The sequence below is a fragment of the Acartia tonsa genome, chromosome 12, assembly GCF_053477335.1.
Source record: "Acartia tonsa isolate MP-2025a chromosome 12, ASM5347733v1, whole genome shotgun sequence".
Classification (NCBI taxonomy): domain Eukaryota; kingdom Metazoa; phylum Arthropoda; class Copepoda; order Calanoida; family Acartiidae; genus Acartia; species Acartia tonsa.
In genome coordinates, this window is record NC_137271.1 from 8,485,666 (window position 1) to 8,501,297 (window position 15,632).

The 15,632-nt window shown below is 32.5% G+C and overlaps 1 protein-coding gene across 5 annotated transcripts in view; it reads left to right on the forward strand.

The window, feature by feature from the left end:
* Positions 1-15,632, forward strand: part of LOC145334306 (uncharacterized) — a 240,959-nt gene that overhangs the window by 91,640 nt on the left and 133,687 nt on the right. The window lies entirely within an intron of this gene.

Genomic DNA, 15,632 nt, shown 5'->3' on the forward strand with positions numbered 1-15,632 from the left:
ATCCTCAGATTAACGAATTAAAGTAAGGTAATTAACAATGATATTAATCTGGAATTCTAGCCTTCTAAAATCAATCTAAGGAAGAAAAACATTCTATATCCGCGGAAAGTTGTTTATAATACGATGCGAGAAATAACTAATACAATATCCAATTCCTTATTCCTTGGTAAACAGCATGCGTTGTTAATTAGGTTCTCAGTATAATAGAATTTTATTTGATAAGATAGCTTACTCCATACACCTCAGGAATTCAGAGATAGGTGAATGGACAAGAAACGCCCCCTTCTCTTTCGTTCCTTTTATGGTTTAATGTGCTAAATTCTGCCGTTGCATTGTTAGCTGATATATTTCGGGGATATTAATGGTTGATAATTATTTAACAAGCACTGTCCCCCCTCCCTCCATAATAAAGCCCTGAAAATCAGACATTCTGTGATAAATTAGAAAAGAAAACTTAATTGCCATGCACAATACATTTCTGTCTTTTAAGAAAAAATATTTTTGTCATTTTGTTGCAGGAAAATGTTTGTCACTTTACAATTGATCAAAGTCTGCGTTAAAAAAATTGTCTGCCCTGTTTTTCTATTTTTTTCTAGTACATTTGTCTATTAAAGTGGTAGTTTCATAAATATGATTTTTTCCTGTAACAGTCAAACAGCACCAATGTCCAATATTCACTTTTCAAAGTAGTTTAATTATCTTTTTAAACAGTAAGGAAAGGGGAATGTCTTGTTCGACATGTTTGTGGTTTGCAACATCCATATTTCATATGCTGAGAGCCACTGGACTACTACACAAATAGGGGTATCAATCTAGTAACTCTCCCATTAGTTTTTGTGTTGTTCTTAGATGTTAATCTAACTATTAAAGAATATAATATACAAGTTAAAAAGTATATTTATAAAGAAAACAGAGGAATACCTTGACTCATAATCAGACAAAACCCATCACAATGCACAGCTTAAACTTTAAAAACGTGTAATCATAGAGATAGTTGTTAGCAATTGTCCAGATAAGTTTATCAGGGATCTAAAGGGATAAGACAATGGTTGATAAATTGATGTTCATCCCCAAAGAATATACACACAATTACCCCTTACGTAGATTAAATTTAGTGATTGAAATGTTTGAACAACTTAATGAAGCAACCAATCATAATATACTCATTCATATTACATTTTTTGTTTATTTGCTAAACTTATATTATAACCATCTTGTAACTATCCCTTTGGTTATTATTTGCAAAACTCTTTCTATACCCATGTTGGAACTCTCCCTTTAGTTATTACATGCTTAACTCATTATATACTGGAACGCTTTAGTTATTATTTGCTAATACCCATCTTGGAACTCTTCCTGTAGTTATTATTTGATAAACTAGATATACACCAATGTTGGAACTCTCCCTTTAGTTATTGTTTGCTAAACTCGTTATACACCTGTCTTGGAACTCTCCCCTTAGTTATTATTTGATAAACTCAATTTATACCCATCTTGTAACTCTCCCTTTAGTTATTATTTGCTAAACTCGTTATATACACATCTTGGAAATATCCCTATGGTTATTTTTTGCTGAACTCTATGCATACCCATCTTGGAACTCTCCCTTTGGTTATTGTTTGCTAAACTCGTTATATACACATCCTGGAAATATCCCTATGGTTATTATTTGCTAAACTCGTTATATTCTCATCATGTAACTCTCCCTTTAGTTATTATTTGGTAAACTCGTTATATACTCATCTTGTAAGTCTCCCTTTAGTTATTATTTGCTTAACTCGATATATACCCATCTTGGAACTCTCCCTTTAGTTATTGTTTGCTAAACTCCTTATACACCTATCTTGGAACTCTCCCCTTCGTTATTATTTCATAAACTCGTTATATACCCATCTTGAAACTCTCCCTTTAGTTATTGTGTTGTTAGTAGATGCTAATCTTGGGATTACAAGTATATTTAATACCCATGAGTAGATATGGTGTCCCCTAACTTCCGCGTAGTAGCGTTTTTTTTATATCAGGGGATAAAGGGCTGTTTTTTACACTAGACACCAGAGTCTTTTCATAAGGTTTTCTTAATTGTTGGTTTAACATTAACAACCTCGGGGACTATAATGAATTTTGACGGCTGCTTCATTAAGTGGAGCGTTCAAAGGTTTTACCACTAATCCTTATCTACAGAAGGAGGAATTTTGTGTATCATCATTGGGGATGTAACATCAATTTATCGGCTATTGTCTTATACCTTTAGATCCCTTGGTAATTTCTATTGGCAGTGAAGCAAAGGAAAGGGGCACTTTTTGCTGTTATTATGTGATATGCGGTTCTGAAGACTTGATAATGTGTTACGCGTACGAAAATGAATTCACACTGTAGATTTGAGAACTGGGTGCTCAAACAATAATTCAAAAGAATACTTTTTGAAGTAGCGTTCTAAAATGCAACTTTTATTTGTCAGTTCGTAAGATCATTAGGATCACCATTTCATAGTAGCATTATTTTTCTCAATTCGTTAGGTATATACGTATATTGCAGACAGGCAGACAAATAATAGAATAGTTATGCTGTAAATTAAGTAACTAGCAACAAGTATATTTAATACCTACTTAGTTTAATCAATTAGTATGCCTATAAACCAACCAAATTATAGACTTTGTTTTATTGCAATAATATGACTAATAATAAATTTTACAACAAAGTCCGTCCGACTGTAGTAGACTGTTCTCCTGTACAGTGAAGGTATTCATGTGTTCAGTAACGTTTCATAACTATTTTGGGAGAGGCTTACTCCATCCTCTCAAGAATAATTGCTCCAATAAACCATCAGTAGAATATGTCCATTAAGATCCCGTAATTGATTGGACTGAACGTTTCACAAGTGTAAAGATTATCATTAATACTGGCTTGGTTTTAGGCCATTTTATCTGCAAACCTCTCTAAGGCCAACGCGTTTTAATACCAATCGAATATGTTAAAAATTAACGACTGCCTTAGAATATTTAAATAGCCAGATCTACGTCACATAACACTGACGGATGGACCTATGACTTTAATAGCTGCGGTTCTTAAAAATCTTTGCACCTACTTGACGAAATGGTCCTTGTTTTAACCTTTGTTTAGTAATTAACATTTTCCTTTCTAGAGTAACTTCAACCCCTTTATAAATTTGTTAAAATTAAGACCTATTACAATTCTGCTTTGATGCTAGTCTTTATGGCCATCTGATTGCTTTGTAAATAGCCTAAAACCGTTTAAAAATTTGACCTGAAAACCTCAGATATTATTAGGATAGGGGATAAATTGTCCAAATAGGTTGCTAACATGGACATTATTTATTGGACAACGTTCGTTTATCCAGTAGGAGGGTAGGGGAGATGGGGAGGGGTGTATCCATCCAGCTAAAAGTTTCACTTTACAAAAGAACATGATAATTTGGTTGAAGATCCAAGCAATATTAGATCCATTACAATCGCGGGGTCCACTATTAGATTAGTGGGGTTTCCACGTAATATACTTAACAACCAATTAACAAACTGTTCTTTTTTAGGGGGTTCAAGCCAAGTTTATAGCAAAGCGACTATTTAAACAGTGCTTTTTTGTGCTAAACTTTTACATAAATGGGATTTACGCTACCGTTATATAAGAAAGGTGTCCGAAATTTTGTGTATCTTTGCAAAAAAATATTAGTAGTCAGACAGCTCTTTAATTGTCCTTTAAATTCTTTTCACTTCTTCCACCAATTAAAAAAAAATGCATTGCTTTCTCGTCATTTGGATTGCCCTTGGGAAATCTAAAACGGATGGTCCCAAAAAATTTGTTTATACAGAATTTTATTCGTTTTTTCTCAGCTTGTAATTGCTTTGCTAAGATACCTACCTACCCATTGACAAACTTACATTTCTCAACCACTTTTTGCTATAAAGTCCCCTCTGTGTGCTTCAAAGAAATATCGGTTTACGTACAGTCACTTTTGAATACTAAAATAGTATACCAACATCCATAAAAACGAAGCTCAACATATTATAGATAACAAGAGCTCTTTGATAAGTTGAATAAGTCTAAAAGAATCTACGTCGTTGCTTTGTACAATTGCTTAAATACTTATATTCAAACAAGCGGCTACGCCCCTAAAGGCCTCTAGTAGCACTGTAAATATTTTTTTTATTTCACATATCTAATTTGAGAAATAATTGTCTATATTGCGTTCAAGTCTCTACGTAAAAGGTAAAGTATTTTTTTTAAATTCGATTTTTTTGTGATTTATCTTGGAAGGGTGGTGGTACCCTCCCCCTATTTAGTTTATTAGTATTAAACCTTCCCAGGACCTATGAGAAGCTACCCTGTTAAGGAGAACCCGATCGGTTCAGCGGTTAACGAGATCCTTCACTACAAACAGACAGACAGAGAAATAGACATCCTGATACTTTATAAAAGGGATTGTACTTAGAATCAACAGTAAAAACAGTCATGGTATCAAAAAGGTGGAAAATTAACATGTAAAAATAAAATGAACACACAAGCTTTCTGGTATTGATTATAGATTAATGTAGCTTGCATGCAAATTGTGCCTGACTGTTACAGGAATTATAGAGTTTGAATTTCTTAAGATTGACATTTCGAGCTATCCGTTAAGGACACGACCAAACCTAATTGTAGAATATCTTGGTTTAAAAAGCCCAAAATGGTTAATTAAGAGGCAACTACATGGTTTGAGCCAAAAGTTGATTAAAATCAGGGATGAAGGGATGGGTTATTGGACAATAGATAACTCTTCCGTCCAATTACTTGGTGTAAAATTTTGAATTTGTACGCTTATATTTTTAAGAAGAGTAAGATTTGATGTAGATTGAATTAATGTCTAGTATCATATACCTTTATCCCTGCCCTAAAGACGTGTGCAACTTAAGGTTTTTACAATGGATATATTATTACTTGGATATTATACTAGATTTTCATGTTCTGTGATAAAGTGAAACTTGCAGCGGGCTAAAATAATGATTCTCCCCTGCCATCCCCTTTACTCCATCCCTTTCTCCCCTAGTGGATGAATGAACTAGTCAACAAACGAGATACATGTCAGCAACCTAAATTGACGAAAAATTTTCCCCTGTCATAATATCCACTTTTTTTCTACATCCCTTTTTTTAACAGAGAAAGGTAGAGATGGGAGGGAGGGACAATTAACTGTAAATAAATCTTCCCCCTAAAATTGCCATTGGTTAGCACAAAATTATTGGGGGGAAAATGTATCAGAAATTGATTGAAAGTAAGAGTGTACAAACTTACAATATATAAAATTTTATGCTGTATTTCAGGTAAGCTACAATTGGGATTTGAAGTTTTTTTCTTTAAGAAAAAAATATTTATTTTTAACGTCTTTATCTATGCTGTGGGCAAGTCCTGGTTTCCGAACCTAAGACAATGTAAAGCTGTCGTACTAATCAATTTTATTTGGCGAAAAAAATTAGATGAATTTGACCTTTTCTGCTTTTATTTTTTAAAATTTTTAACTCGTTCTTTTACACAATGCATGAAAGTATCTTTGGTGGAAAAGAAGTATACACTACTTAATAAAGAGAGAATTATATAAAACTTAAGAAATAAGTATATTGACTTTAACGTCGGGCGTAAGGAAAAGTCATTTCATAGATTGACTATGCTCCTTAGAAGAAAGGTAGGGAGTGGATAATAAAATTACACTTAACGCTTTACTTCCTTAGTTTTATAAGGTACGAAAGTCAGAATATAACACATAAATAGAGGGGAAAGATTGGATTATTATTTATTGTCTTATTTATTCCTGTTAAAAACTACATAGTGACGTGTGATTGATTTTTTGCCATTTTCCTTTTAAATTTTTTTTAGCCCTCCCTCTCCCTTTCCCTTGGATGTCGTACCACCTTTTCATTTACTCTGATAAAGTGATGCAAAATAAGCATTCTCATCATATACCCTCTTTACCCCATCCCCTCCCATCCTACTGGATAAACCAACTGGCCATTAAATGAGGTCATTATTTGGAAGCTAAATTGACGACAAACTTTCCTCTGTCAATATACCCATGTATATCCCATATACATTCCCACTAATCTTCTTAAATGGAAATCTATGGCTTTTTATGATTTTACATAAAAATGAAAAGTAAAATTCGTCAGGTATATAAATTAAAATTTTTGTTTTTCAAAATTACTTACTTTATCATTCACAAGGACTTAAATTGAAACAGGACAACGGATGATAAATGAAATAAAGTGTGATATTTCCCCTTTGGTAACTGTTATATATTTTGGGTATAATAATTCCAAATTGGCCTACATAGGGGGGTTTAGCATTGTCTAATTTGAATCTGATAGAATGCTCCGATAATTTTTATGCATAAATCTGTGAAATTATACATTTTTCCGAGAATCGTAATTGGACCCTTTGAGCAAAACTAGAAATAGTGGCATTTGAATTGAAACAAGGATGATTGCATACAAATGTCGAAAATCTGTTGAGCGGGGTAAATAATCCCCCCCCCCAAAAAAAAAATGTACCCCGTAGTTTAATGTCTTTTTGGGGGTGTAAATTATCATTTTTGGAAGGGATATTTAACTAAAAATAATGTTAGGGGGCAAATTCTTCCCTCAAATCTAATTCTTCTTCAAATTTTGAGGGGTATACAATCCTTTACTCTCCCACTGGACGTCTTTTAGCAGAAAAGTAAAATAGTACTTTTAAATTTTTATAACTTGTATAAAGTCTAAGGAATCTAAGCTCTGTAGACCTATTTTGTATGTATAAAAAAATGCAACTACCACTATGTAAATTGTATAACACTCACGGATTATTTTAAAAAAATTTAAATTATCCATTTTAATATTTTGTTAGAATAGTGGTTGTCCAATAAACTCAAGGGGCAAATTTTTGAGGTGGGTTACTTCTAACTCCCTCCCACTTTTCTCCGCTTTAAATATTTATACAACACCCTGAAAAAATCTTTGTCTAGCAAAAAACGAAAAAAAATTATGTTTCGCGCAAGAGTGTGTCAGTCCTATAAGTAATTTTATATTTTCGTAACCGTGGACAACTGAATTTATTTTCTTTTATTATCCAATAAGCTTGACAACTAATGGGTGTACTCATCCTTAAGTTGTAATATCATGAAAACTCGTTTATTTCCTATTTTTTGTTGTAAGGTATATTCTCAAAAATAAATAATCAAATTATTTTTCATTTCATCATGGAAAAAGGAATAAGAAATTATAAACTATAACTCCCCCCCCCCCTCTAGTCCCCTTGGTCTGAGGATTTGAAATCATGGCTTCCCTCTTTTTACCCCCCTCAAGGTTTACCACCCTATGGCCAAACCCTGTGCATGCCACTGCTAGCTACCAAAGATGTTATAAGAAATGGGTTAGTTGTCTGATTTATAGGACTTTATGGCACAATACTAAGGACGTCTAAGCTTTTTATTTTGAATGGGGGGGGGGGTAAAAAGAGTGGGGGTTTAAGTGGGGTAATCGAATGTATTTTTTAAAAAATTGTAGGAGAGGGTGGGGGGGGGGGGAAATGATGGATTTGAAAGTTTGAGGGGGGTAAAAACCCATTTACCCTCAACCTTGGATGTCTATGTACAATACTAGGATTTTGATCATACCGCCAGCTCTAATCATTTTCCATTTTACCCTGTGGACAACAAAATCATGAATTTGCATTGAATTATACTCCAGTACAAAGGTTTTCAGGGATACTTGGGATATTGTTTCCGAATATTTCTTTAATTTTCACCATTTTCTGTATTCAAAGATTGAAAAAATAGCCTGAAAACATCCCATAACCTAAATCTAAAATTAAAATAGCCTTAAACCCTCTAAGGATCTATGTAAAGGTTCCCTAAAATGGAGAAAATTTTAAGCTTCAAACAAACAAAATTCATACTACTTTACATTATAGGATTGTTTTTTTTCTTTCTGCGAGTGTCCTATCCCTGGCATCTGTGGAGGGGCTTGCCTGCCTACCCATTGTTTTCACCAGTAACAATACAATTAACCCATTCAATTAACATTCAAACTAACTTAGAAAATTTGGGAATTAAGTTAATAATTTTAAAGCCTTTTTGAAAATAGTTCTTTCATTTTGAAATCCTCTAACTAAGCTTAATCATCTGAGGATACTACAGCGTCCGTAATATGTCATTTGTATGTCTCTATGTCCGTATGTCTGTCAAAGCTATAAAAGAGTGTCACTTTGGTTATAGTAGTAGGGAAAGAAGAATGGTTCTTTCAGTTTTGAAATTTTGCTACTAATGAAAGTAATCGTTTATGATAATAAAACATTGGATATTTATAGATTTAATATTTTTTTTGTCAAATCTTATTAAATATCAATTACTCTTTTAATCCTATTACAGTGTCAAAAAATATCTTTTCAATTTCGCACAAACAAATTTTAATGGGGGGAGAGAAAGTAACATTTCAAAACAACAGTAAAAGGACAGTTTGGATGATTTTTAAATAATTTCAGTGAGGCAAATTTATCACCTCTAAATTTTTTAATGCGCCTCACTGATTTTAGTGACTCAGTGAGGCAAATTTTTTTAAAAGAATTCACCTCAGGTTAGATAGTTCTATCGATTTCAAACTCTGTATGATGATTTCTGTATCAATTTGCCAAGATTTAGGAAGCGTTGCAACTCTTTAATCGCTGCCAGAAAGTCCGTTCGCCCATTTAACTTATTTTACTTTTTATAACAATTTTGTTTAGACTTATTAGGTATCCATTAATATTCTACTTTTTCAGTTATGACACGCTACAAGTGTTAATGTTCGTTTGTCTTACCGTTTCAGGGCTTCGCTTTTGTGGAATTTATCATCCTTGTTTGTATGAAAAATATTGTATCGAACGGTCTTTTTTTCTAGTTGTGCAAAACTTTAATTTTGCCCATATGCTACGTCTACACTACAGCTAGATGACAAAATCCTGTATTTAGTCAGTGGACAAGCCAACCTTCTTATTTTGTAACAATTATGGACAATTATGTCCTTGTACAGATATGGAAGGATATTTACAGGGTATATTCTCTTGTATAAAGTAGGATCTGGCTATCTACTGAACCGACGTTCTCCTTTACAGCGGAGCTTCTTAGAAGTCCGTGAAGGTCTATAAACATTGTATAGGGGAATATATCTCCCCTTTCCTAAGAGAGATAGCTGTATGAAAAATTAACCCCCCCCCCCTAAAAAAACAAGAACGTTTTCTTCTTTTCCATTTTAAAACTAAAATTAAAACTATTCCTCTTTCCTCAAGTTTACCTAGATGTATCTAGGGGCGTTACGCGTTAGCATGATTTTAAAAGAAAATGAGGAGTGGGGATAAGTTTTCGGTTCCCAGCCGGAAAAAGGATCGTATCATGTAGTTAGTATTACGCACTTTTCATAATTAGTCAAGGCAATAATATATCTACACTAAAAGTGAACATTTTCTACAATTATTTAAGCAGGTGCGACATGACGTTTAGGATTACAATAAATCTATAAAAAAAAAGATGTAGAACCAGACAACTACCTGGAATTCCCAGTTGGAGACCTTTTTCATCTGCTTACAAATTGCTTTCTGCTCTTTTGTAGTGACTTGGCTGTCCTAATATTCTCGACGCTATTGGATTTTCAAAGACCAAATTGAATATCGGGACAGGGTCCTCCTCAGTTATTTACCCCTTTGATATTTTACTCTAATTACATGACAATGGCCGATAAATTGATGTACATCCCCAATAGTGATACACTATATTACCCCTGCTGTAGATTGCAATTAGTGGTTGAAATGTTTGGAGACTTAACCTAATGAACGAACCCATCAAAGTTTAGTAAAAAGTCCTAAAAGGTATTAAGCCAACGAATAAGAAACCATTATTATTAAACCCAAGGAGTAGTTCACCCCCATATAATTTTTGAGAAAAAATATCACAAATATAAGGGATGGATCAATAGTAATAGCCCAAAGTAAGGGCCCGTAGGCCTGGGGTAACAAAACTGGCATTAATCTTAAAATGTTTATTTTAATAAATTAATACTAGTATAAAATTGTATGTAATACGATGCAATACAAGATTTTTCAGTATGGCTGAGAACCAGTTCTGGTTGCTTTTTACATGTCTGCAAACAAAGACAAGAATATAAAAATGAAGTAAGGAGCTTTCTTTTACTTATAGACAGACGGATGTACATATGATTTGATGGATTTACCTACGTACAAACCCAAGCTATATAGAAATTTTATCACAAAAATATTATTTACAATTTGAAGTGAAGTTATATTTTACATGCACCCTTTATTTCCGAGTCGGCTAATTTAAGGCAATTTTTACTCGTAATGAAAAGTCTTTAATAACCTCATTAAATTTCACTTTAACTAGCATCTTCTATTAAAACAAGGATGACAACATCCATAAAAGCGAAGCTCTAAAACGATATGACAGACAAACATTAACTTTTGTTGAGTGTCAGAACAGAATATACAAAATATGAAAATATAAGGTTTGACAAAATTATTTGTAAATTTGTTGCAAAACTTCTCAAATACATAATTCTGTTTAAGGACATACTGACATTTTTAATACTTGATAATAGAGATGCTTTGCTCATAATATTGTACCTTATTGTAATAGGAATCAGTAATAAAAAAAATCAGATTAATCGGATGTTTTTATCACATAAAAAATTGTTATTAAAAAAGTAAAAAAATCAACATTTTAAAAATGGACGTACGGACATTCTGGCAACGATTATAGAGTTGCTACGCTTTCTACATCGTACCTATCTACTACAGGAATCACCATGCAAAGTTTGAAATCAATAGGACAATTCTAACATGCCTAAATTAACGAATAAAAGCTAACTATCTCGGACGGACACACGGACGGACCGACCCTAATTGTAGAAAAGCATCACTTTTAAAAAGGAAAGTCCATTTAATTAATAATAGTAGAAAATTGGTGACTAATTAGAAAGTTTTTCCAGTATGGCTTCGAAACCAGTTAGGTATTATCCGTTGAATTAGAACCGGTTGTCAGCCATAATGAAAAATCATGCATAGCATCGCATTGCAGACAATTCTCTTTGAATTTTATAATGAAATTCATTATACCAGTTTTGTTAGCCCCGAAGGACCAAAGGCCCGATTATATTCTTTTCAGTTTAATATCTGCGGAAAGCTGGCTATTTTACGATGAGATAAATAAATAATATATTTATTTAACCAATCTGTTCTGTTTCGCTTTTTATAGGTTTTCTTAACTTCTTAAGTCTTCTGTCTATCCAGGGATCTAAAGGGATAAGACAATGGCGAAAAAATGTATGTACATACCTCACTAATAATAATACACAACATTACCCTTTCTATAGATTACAATTAGTGGTTGAAACGTTTGGACACTCAAATTTATAAACCAACTAATAGAAATTAAATAAAGTCCCAAAATTATCAAGCCAACGAATAAGAAAACCTAATAATAAAACTTTTGGGGACTAGTATAGTAGAATAAATCACAGCCAACTTAACCTGGTTTTTATAACTTAATCCTCTGTCAATTGTTAGAATTAAAAAAAAAATATTTTTGTTCTTGGAAAAGCTACACTATTATGAGACATCATCGTAATTTATGTAACAATTTTAGTGTGTGTGCTATGCTCGTCTGTTTTAAAACGTGTAGAATTCAGGAAAAAATTATGGCCCTTGTAATAAGTTATTTTCAACCTATTTTAACAGGATAAAATTTGTTGTATTTTCTCGAAGGAAGGGGACAATGGGCTGTTTATTACGCTTCTCCCAAAAGTTTTATGATAGCGTTTTCTTATTCGTTGGCTTAACAACTTTTGGGACTTTCATTGAATTTTGATTGGTTGGTTTATTAAGTTTGAGTGTCCTCCAAGCGCTTCAACCACTATTTATTATCTACATAAGAGTGACTTTGTGTATTATCATTGGGGATGTACATCAATTTATTTGCCATTGTCTTATCCGTTTAGATCATCCCTGACATAATTGCTTAGTACCTATTTGACCTTGGAAAGAAAACATAAAATAGATTTGGCGCATATCTAAATATTTGCAACTATTTCACAGGACTCCGCAGTTGCAAAAAACAGGGTTCTAAAGAGATAAGAAAATGGCCTTTAAATTAATTTACATACCATTACCCATTAATGATACACAAAAATACTATATATATTAAAATTAGTGGTTGAAACATTATCTTTCTCTTTTTTCCCCTTCTTTCTCTCTCTCTCTCTCTCTCTCTCTCTCTCTCTCTCTCTCCTTTTCTCTTTTTTCCCTCTCTCTTGCGTCTGCAGAACCTTGCAACTATTTTAACTAGATTTTAAATTGATCATAGATATATTTTCTTAAATACAAGAATAGTTGCTTGCATCGAGAAGGGTATATTACAGATATGAAAAGTGCTGACATGTTATATGGGCTGCGGATTGATAAAAAAAAGAGGTAAGATCAGCTGCGGTTTATTCTATAAAGGGCGGCATGACTGTAATCATTTCAGCGATTATTAATGTTTTAGCGGCTGAGTGGCTTCAGCTGCCAATTTATTTTCTTATTTTTTAATCTTTATAGTTCAGATGTAAATTTTTATCAACCTAGAAGTGTGGATCTAAATAGTAATTATATGATTTTACACCAATTTCCGAGATCTTTATATGCTATAATCTCCTACCCCTTCTCTATATTCATGTTAGATTTTATCTGTTCAATTTTAAGAATTTATTTTTCATTTTGTATGTTTTTTGTGCCCCATATCCCTATGAAAGCCGGCCTGCAAATAAATTCTAAAAATGTTTTTGTTTTGTTTTGACCGCTCTTATTTCTTTCTGCACGACACAGTTGGCCATTCATTTAAGGATAAAAACAAGGATGACAACATCCATAAAAGCAAAGCTATGAAACAGTAGGACCAACGAACATTAACACTTGTAGAATAAACTGCTTAAATACAGAATAGTGCTAAGGACATAATTGCATTTTTATGACTTGAAAATGCTTTGCTTTTAACTTTGTACCTTGTTGTTATAAGAATCAGTATTTAAAAAATCATATGAATGGGAAATAACATAATTATAGAAAAGCTTTGCTTTTAATAAAAATAAGGACAATTGTATCCATAAGTAGCGCTGAAATAACTGAATAATAAAGAAAATCTCATAAACAAAAAAAGTAAACAAAGTTTGCACTGAAATCGCAATTTTTTAAAATATATTTTTCAAAGAAAATATGATTTATTTTAATCTGTAATTAAACAAGAAATAAAAGTAATTTTACGTGACGTTCAGAGGGACAAAATTATATAGAAGCTACGCTGCATTAATGTAATTTCAAGGTTTAGAAATTGTATAATTTATATATTTGCATTTAAGGAGGACAAAATACATAAAAGCAAAGCTATTATATCCAAACTTAATACACAGAATATTAGTCTATCTATAAGTATAAAGATAATTGTAAAAAGTTGCAAATTTATCTCACTTGGCTTATTGCGACTGCGGCTATCGAGTTGTAAAATTTAATTCTAAATTTATTTCAATTTCCTCGTATTAATTAAGCTCTTTTTGCCCATTGCTTTCAAGAAAATAAAGCATTAACATTTAACATTCCTTAATTTATTTCTGGATGCGAAGCTGCTCTTCAATCTTTGCTCTAACTTGTAGCTTTCAAACGGCTTTATTATTGGATGTAATTGTCCTTATTTATTATACATAGGTATTGTGCACAATTCCTTCTTCTGCTAAGTCAGACTAGTGACAAAAAAAGTGACTGTTTATTACACTAGTCCCCACAGTCTTAAATTAACGTTTTCTTTTTAGTTGGCTTACAAACTTTGGGTGACTTTTGTTGAATTTTGATTGGTTAGTTCATTTATTTGATTGTTCAAACATTTCAAGGGATAATTTGTGTATCATAATTGGGGATGTACATCAATTTATCGGCCATTGTCTAATCCCTTTAGATCCCTAACGAAATAGCCTAGGACCTGCAAATATAAGGTTTCCCTTTAAAATATTTTTGGCCTTTGTTGAGATTTTCAACAATATACATATAAGCACTTAAAAATATATGTACTTCTTTTTTTATTAAATGAAAATGACAACCAATTGCATAAAAATTAGTTGACAAAAAATAAAGCAATGAATCTTAAAAGCTGTGATAAAAGATTAGGTATAGAGGGTTAGAACAATCCTTATACTAAAGTAACAGGATGTCTGTGTATCTGTGTGTGTATCTGTGTGTGTGTCTGTACCGAAGGATCTCGCTAACCGCTGAACCGATCGGGTTCTCCTTAACATGGTAGCTTCTCATAAGTCCCGGGAAGGTCTATAACTATTTTGGGGGAGGGTACCACCACCCTATCAGGAGAAATCGCCCCTAGAAAAAAATTACCCCTCTCGAAAAAGAGACTCCAACGAAACATAAACCAATTATTTCTGTAATTAGATATTTTAAATAAAAAAAAACATTCAAAGTGCCACTAGAGGCCTCTAGGGGCGTAGCCGCTAGTGGACAATAAAGAAGTAATGTTTGTCAGTTAAATTAATTTTCAAATTATCTCTTCCCAAAATGTAATAGCTATCAAAGGTTGTCCCTTTCTTTCCATAGGTTTTTAATACATGCTGTAAAAGTAATCAATAAAGAAAGATTTTGCATTTTAAACGTATTTTAGCTTTTTTCTTTCCCTTTCTCCTATCTATTACGTAATAACAATGCATTATATAAAAATAATGTTTTTGTTTTATTATATAATAATTATCAAAAAGCTTTCGCTTTTTAAAGGAAGGTTCTTTAGATACATGTTTTAAGTAGCGCAGCGACTTTGTCATTAAGGGTGACCATATCGTCCTTGTTTATTGTCTGATTTTAACATCTAGCAATAGGTTTCTTAATGTTAACTGAAAAGCAGACGGACTGAAATTGTTGGAAAATATTCTGCACTTAATGAACATTATTATTCTAGTAAATTTTCCAAATTGTGTTCTTTATTATGGGGTAGCCTACCCTAGTAGAGGCTATATGCGCAGCTAGTTTCTAAAGAAACTCATTCTATTTAGAGCTTAACAAATCAGCTGAAATCTTGATTTATTTTCCCTGAAATTGTTCAGCCGTGAAGTTACTTTTTATTTCTAATGTCGAGATACTCTTTAGTTCATTTTCTTTGCTTTAATTGATAGTTCAAAATCGTAGCTCTACACATTAGTAAAATTATTTTAATTAGAGCAGCTATAATAACAAAGTAATAATTTAAAGACTAATGAACTGTAATAAAGTGATGTTATAAATATCTATATAAAAAAAGAAAAACTTCACGATTGTATGTAGATACTTTAGACTGTTTACAAACTGTCTGCAGAAAGAAACTGTGTAGAGACTGTTGACTGTAAAAACTGTCTAGTACTTTAGAGTGTGCAAAACCTATGTAGAAACTGTACACTGTGCAGAAACTGTGTAGAGACTAAAGACTGAGCAAAAATTGTGAAACTGTCTAGAGACTTTAGGCTGTGTAAAAAAAACTGTCGAGACAGTAGACTCTTCAGGAACTGTGTAGAGATTGTAGACTATGCAGAAACTGTGTAAAGACTTAGACTGTGCAGAAC